Raw genomic sequence first — 6,996 nt, 5'->3', positions numbered from 1 at the left:
TGTAATGTTGACAGAAAAAAACAAAGTGAATTACAAAATTATATGGTATATCCTTGTTGACTAAGGTCTTGGCTTTTCGGAAATGCACAAGGCCAATCTCCCCATTTTGAATTTTTTTCAGAAATCAGGCTTTTCTCTGATCACACCTTGTTTTTTGTCAACACCGTCAGACACAATTAAAAGTAATTAAAATTGTATTGATTTGGTTGCATATGTATCTGGAGTTTTTAAGTGATTATGTGTATTTTTTGGTTCACACATATGCCTTTAAATGTTGAAAATTCACTTTTGTTCTATTTTAATACTGTTTCATGTGTTCTAATTTTAAAATATGTACTGTCATACGATGCTTACTTAACGCCTAAATAGAACAAACAATTTTTTGTAATTTCACAAATATTCCTGTAGGCTTAAATTGGCTATTACTTTGATAATTCAACAACTCCTAAGGAAAATGTTGTAAGCACATTCATTTAAAATGTCCAAAACTCCTTCTTACGGTGGTGACTTAAGAACTGACGGTGGTGACAGTAATCTGAGAGTGGTGAAAGTGTCCTAATTTGTACCTGCATTTAGCAAAATAAATAGCCCTCTCAAGTCAATGGCATCTTGCATAAACACTTTATGTTTGTGTGTGCACAGTATGTTTGTACATGTGTTTTTTTTCTTCATTAGTTAGATTCTCTAGGAAGTAGGCCATTGGATCTTGAAAATGTGGCAAAAACAGGTTTTAAGTTGTTCAAATCCAAAATATAGAGGTGTATTATCATAGATGTAGGTGTTGGCTGTGCAGTGAATGTATTGCCCAAGCTCCCCATGTTTAACATTTTTCATAAAATGGGCTCTTTCTTGTTTTGTCAACAGCGGCAGACAGAATTAGAAGTAAAAACATATGTTTACTCTATTAAAGTGAATTACTTTAACAATTCAACATAACTGTAGATACTTATTGTATGCATATTCCTAAAACATGTCAAAAACATGTAAAACATGTGTTTTTTGTTGAACTCCATCAGATGTCACCACCGTCAGGTTTTCTGACAAAAAAAACCTCCAAATGCACCTCAGTGGTGGCTAGAGTATCATTTTGGATCACAATTACTACTAACATGCCTAGTAATGTTTCATTAACCAGTTCAATTTAGTAAAATATGGAACAAGATGATGAGCGGAACAAAATCTGACGGTGGTGACATCTGACGGTGTGAGACAAAAAAACACTCTTTTACATATTATGCATTGTTTGTTCACATTAGCCATTTCATTTTCGCTCTGTTTCTTGGGTGCTTCATACCTTTTCTGAGAAAGTATATATTAATTAACATTAATGTAATATAATACTATTAAAACATCCGACGGTGTTGACAGTTTATGGTTGGGACAGTACCAGTGTCCAAACAAATTAACAAATTGAGGACAAAATAGTAAACTAACAGGAGCTTCAGTGATGGTGAAGTATGCAGTAGACCTAAAGGTTTGAAAAGGGGTCCTCAGTAATGAAAATGACCTTGTGCATACCTGATTTTATTGTCTTTTACAAAAAATCTGACGGTGGTGACCAATATGCTGGACACATTTTGAGCAATCAGAAAATAATAGTAAATATTGTTTTACATGCACTATGTGCACATCTGTAGAACCACTTTAATATGGTCTTCCACATCATGGTGATATTGTTCAATTCTGTTAGTGATTTTTGTATTTTAAGTCAATTGAAATGATGATGCCAGTCCTTGGGACAGGCGTTTTTACAGGGTGTGGACAGGTTTATAGCCATGAAAAGCAATAAAATTACACTTAAATATTTCAAACAACTGTGTATTTGTGTAACAGACCCCTTGGCCATTACCTGGATTCATTTTGTTCGTGAAAATTTAGTTGATTTTCAACAGAATTAGCATTTTACTGCTGGGACATGTTTTTGCCAAACTTTCAAGAATCAGTGTTATCATCTTTTTCTTTGCCGTTCCTCTTTCTCTCTCTACTTTGAGAGAAAGAGGGAGGGGGGAGAGAGATAGAGAGAGAGAGAGAGAGAGACAAAGAAAAACAGGCACTGGGCAAAATAGTTGATGGGGTTCTGCTGTGTATAGTGTGCAGGTAGAGGGAGATAGCTCCAGTCGGTGGGGTGCTGCTGTGTGTCTGTGGGGAATATAGTTTCTGTGGGTGTTAGGTAATGGATTCTGACTAGCCCGGGGCAGCTCTCCTGAGGGATGCATCATTGGCCAGCAGCAACACCGCAGTTCTCTCTGGAGCTTTAAAATGTGTTTTCAAACAATCCCAGGCTGGAAAAAACACACGTCTGAAGGACCAACTGTATGGTCCGCTGGCTACACCACTGTGTGTGTGTGTGTGTGTGTGTGCGTGTGCGTGTGCATGTGCGTGTGCGCCTGCGCGCGTGTGTGTATATCTCTGTGTTTAGTTAGTGAAATAATAATAATAACAATATTTTGTTTATACATTTATTCATATGTATATATTTATTATATATAAATATACAGCCGTGGAAAAAATTGAGAGACCACTTTTGTTATGGATAGGTATGGGTTTGAGTAAAACAAACTTTGTCATTTCATTCTATAAACTACCGCCAACATTTTCTCCGAAAGAAAATATTGTCATTTAGATACTTTATTTGCAGAAAATAAAAAAAGATGCAATGTTTCCAAATCTCAAAAAAGGCAAAGGAAACAAGATGACATTAACTTTAAAACATAATACTAATGTATTTACTTAGGAAGACTTCAGAAATCAATATTTGGTGGAATAAGCCCGATTTGTAGACACAGCTTTCATGTGTTTTGGTATGCGTTCCGTTACTCCTTCACATTGTTCTTGGATGACTTTATTCCAGTCCTGGTGTAAGAATTCAAGTTGCTGAGCTTGGGTTGATGGCTTGTGACCATCCAGCTTCCTCTTGACCACATTCCAGAGGTTTTCAAGGGGGTTCGGGCCTGAAGTTTGGGCTTACCATGTCAGGATATTGATCTGGTGGTCCTCCATCCACACCTTGATTGGTCAAGTTGAGTGGCTGGAGCATTGTCCTTGTCTAAAAAAACATTCCTCAGCGTTCGGGAATGTTGTCAGAACATTAGGAAACAAATTTTGGCTCAAGGTGACTTTGCATATGGGTTCAGAGACGCGCCGTTTGCAAAGATGAATATGACCGATTTCAGCCTTGCTGAAGCTCCCTCAGATCATCTCCTATCCTTGGCCAAATTGTACATCTAATCCAACACCTGGTCATCTAATGGTTAGCTAGAGACCTGGAGAGGTCTATGATTATTAATTTGCACTTGCTGTGAAATTTAGCAGAGAATAGGTGATTATCTGTGGGAGCCTCAGCAAGGTTGAAATTGATCAAAATCATCGTTGCAAGTGATGCCTCTCTGAAGTCACATACAAAGTTGCCTTGGGCCAAAACATGATTCCTTCTGTTCTGCCAACGCCCCTGAACACTGAGGACAGTTTTTATTTTTTTTAGAGAAGGACAATGCTCCAGCCACTCAGCTTGCCAATCAAGGTGTGGATGGAGGACCACCAGATCAATACCCTGACATGGTAAGCCCAAACTCCAGACCCGAACCCCCTTGAAAACATCTTGAATGTGATCAAGAGGAAGCTGGATGGTCCCAAGCCATCGATCCAAGCTCAGCAACTTGAATTCTTACACCAGGACTGGAATAAAGTCATCCAAGAACAATGTGAAGGTGTAATAGAAAGCATACCAAAACGCATGAAAGCTGTCACTACAAATCAGGCTTATTCCACCAAATATTGATTTCTGAATTCTTCCCAAGTTAATACATTAGCATATCATCTTGTTTTCTTTCCCTTTTTGAGATTTGGAAACGTTGCATCTTATGTGTTATTTTGACCATTTTGAGATTTTCTGAAAATAAAGTATCTAAATTTGAATCTAATTTTCATTTGAAATTCGGAGGAAATGTTGTCGGTAGTTTATAGAATGAAATGACAAAGTTTGTTTTACTCAAACCCATACATATCTTTAACAAAATCAGAAAAACGGAACATTTTGAAGTGGTCTCTCAATTTTTTCTGCGGCTGTATATAAACACCACTTACCAATGTACGTTCAAATATAAGCAGCAGCAAAAACACAACAAAAAAATCACTTTCAAATAAAAAATACTTATAAAGAAGGCAGATGCCATTAGCACCCGGGTGTAAATAGTCATTACTGCTATTTTATAGAGCCATTGTTAGTATTTGCACCCGGGTGCATTTAGACAAAAATGCTATTTATACCCAGGTCTTTGTAGTCAATAATGTTGTGTACATCCAGGTTTAGGCAAAACTGTCAGGTCTACAAAGTCAGTCAGGCTTAAAAAAGGCGACATCTCCATTTAGACGCATCTGTTTATTCTATAATGGATATTTTTGTAGATTTCATAGATTTTTCATGTAGATTCTGCAAAATTGGACCATGCGCGGAAAGTGGAGAAATTGACAGAAAAAAATGCCTTCAGTTAAATAAAAATGCCTTAAGTTTAATCATACCCAAACATTTGCATTGCCATGTATCTTTTTCCTGACATTTCTTTTTCTGTGAAATATGACAGTTATTTTATTTTTTTGTCTAGTGAATGATCTGAAGTTAAATTTTGTCTTCTGTTAAAGATTTGAAGATTAAGAGGTCTGCTCTCCTATGGGTTCTGCAAAAGCCAAAATCACTTCCACAAAATGTATTAAGGTACTTGTCCAGTTTACACTGTTGTGATGCTGGGTTGTGGTTTCTAGAAAATGATCTGAAACTGTGCAATATTTTTTTCAGAATACGTTATGAGGTAACATTGTGCTTTTCTCTGAGCATGTCGCTGCCATCCTTGATGGCCACCCACTCGAAAAAGCTAAAAACAACTATTTAAATGTGCTAGATTAAATTCAATGAATAATGAATTTCAAAAGCACAAGCACACACACACATATCGGCACGCAAACATGTATGCACTCATGCATGCACTCGTGCGCACACACACACGCATGCACACACACACACACACACACACACACACACACACACACACACACACACACACACACACACACACACACACACACACACACAATACCATACGGACATCCAAAGACCTTCAGGCAGTTCTGAGCAGAAATGGCCGAGAGGGGAGAAACAGAAAAATATTTGTCGTGATGCAATCCAGAAGACTTTTTAATTGCATATAGTACGACTATACGTCACCATGTTGGTGGGAAAATAGGTTTGCTTTTTGGAAACAGGTATGCTTTTCAAACACACTCTTCCTCCAACACTGTTACTCTCACAGTCTTCTCAAAGTCATTCCTGTATTAAATTAACAATCTCTTTTAATTTGTATATTAAACAATTATTCTGTAAAATTTCTTCAGTGGAGTAATTAATGAAGTCATCATGTGAAGGAATTCCCTCACTCCTAGTGCTGCGTGTCTCATCCAATCAGAGACTGTTAAATAATTTGACCGTATCTAAAGCTACGTTCACACACATCGTTGCTATTTACTAGCTTCTCACTTGCTCGCCACTCTCTCACAGAACGTTCGCTGAATGTTCCCGCGGCTTTAACTGCCAATGTACAGGCGAGAATTACCGAACTCTGCATTCCAATTGGTTACTCGCTTACTCGCCTCGCTCGAAGTTCAAATATTTTCAACTCACATCGCATCGCTTGTACAGTACTCGCCTACTCGCCTGCTCGTCTCGCTGGAACACATTGACATTCTATTGACTTAATTCGTGAGCGAGTAACTAGCAGTGACGTGTGTGAACAGGAGCGTTCCTATGTTCCACGGGTCCTATGTTCCTTTTTCTTTAAAAGGGTTCTATGTTCCCCACATTGTTTGTGGAAAGTTTCCGAGTTTTCAAATTGTGCCCTTCCCAAAACCATCCCTAAAACGAACCTGTCAGTAATGCAATGTTTCTGAGTTGTAAATTTGTGCCCCGACCAAAACTATCCCTAAACCTAACCTGTTAGAAGTGCAAAAACAACCTGTGCTTTGCCATGCGGCAGCGGTCTACTTGGAAGCAACAGGGAACATAGAACCCTTTTTGGAAAAAATAGTCCTAAGTTCCCCGCAAGTATGTTTCAGAGTTTTCAAATTGTGCCCTTCCCAAAAGCATCCCTAAACCTAACCTGTTAGTAATGCAATGTGTCTGAGTTTTCAAATTGTACCCTTCCCAAAACCATCCCTAAACCTAACCTGTCACAGGTGGAACAACAACTTGCGCTTTGCCATGCGGCAACTGTCTACCTGGATGCAGCGGGGAACATAGAACCCTTTTTTGAAAAAAGGGTCCTAAGTTCCCCGGTTGTGGGGAACATAGGACCCGGGGAATATAGGACCCTGGGAACATCGGGATGACCCCGTGTGAACCTAGCTTAAACCATGACAAACTGTATTTCAGGCATGGGCCCTTCATCACCATAAAATATTGGTGCCATTTGTTCATTTGAATGCCATATTGATCCACAAACCTCCACAAAATTCAAATAGGCTTAGGTTTGTATCATTGACTCTCACCAACTAGGAATGACAGCATTTCTTGGCCACTTTGAAGAGTCTTTTTCCACTAATGCATGTTTAGTCACTAAGATTTCATCCAAAGATCATTTTTGATTGTAAGTATGCAAAGTTAAGAGAGCAGAAGTAATTGTTGTTCTGAGGAAGACACAAAGAAGCCAGTAGAAGAGGAGGGAGTCACTCACAGGTGAGACTTGAAATGAGTGTCTGAAATATAAACCATTTTCTACGGACCGTTTGACAGCAACAAAAAGAGTGAACCGTCGTCCAGATTGGCTTTCTCTGCTTAAGCATGCTTAATTTACCAGAAAGAGAATCCTCTAATGTTATTTCCACATTCTAGGCCTACATCTCCAACTGGCAGCAGTGTTTTTTGTAAAAAAAAAAAAATGCAGCCTTGAAGGAGAACCGAACACAGACACTGTCATTTGGACAGGGCCGCTAACAGCTTTGGCTGGGCCT

This window comes from Engraulis encrasicolus, chromosome 5 (genome assembly GCF_034702125.1).
Source record: "Engraulis encrasicolus isolate BLACKSEA-1 chromosome 5, IST_EnEncr_1.0, whole genome shotgun sequence".
In the NCBI taxonomy this organism is placed as follows: domain Eukaryota; kingdom Metazoa; phylum Chordata; class Actinopteri; order Clupeiformes; family Engraulidae; genus Engraulis; species Engraulis encrasicolus.
Note: the sequence above shows the minus strand (reverse complement) of the source record.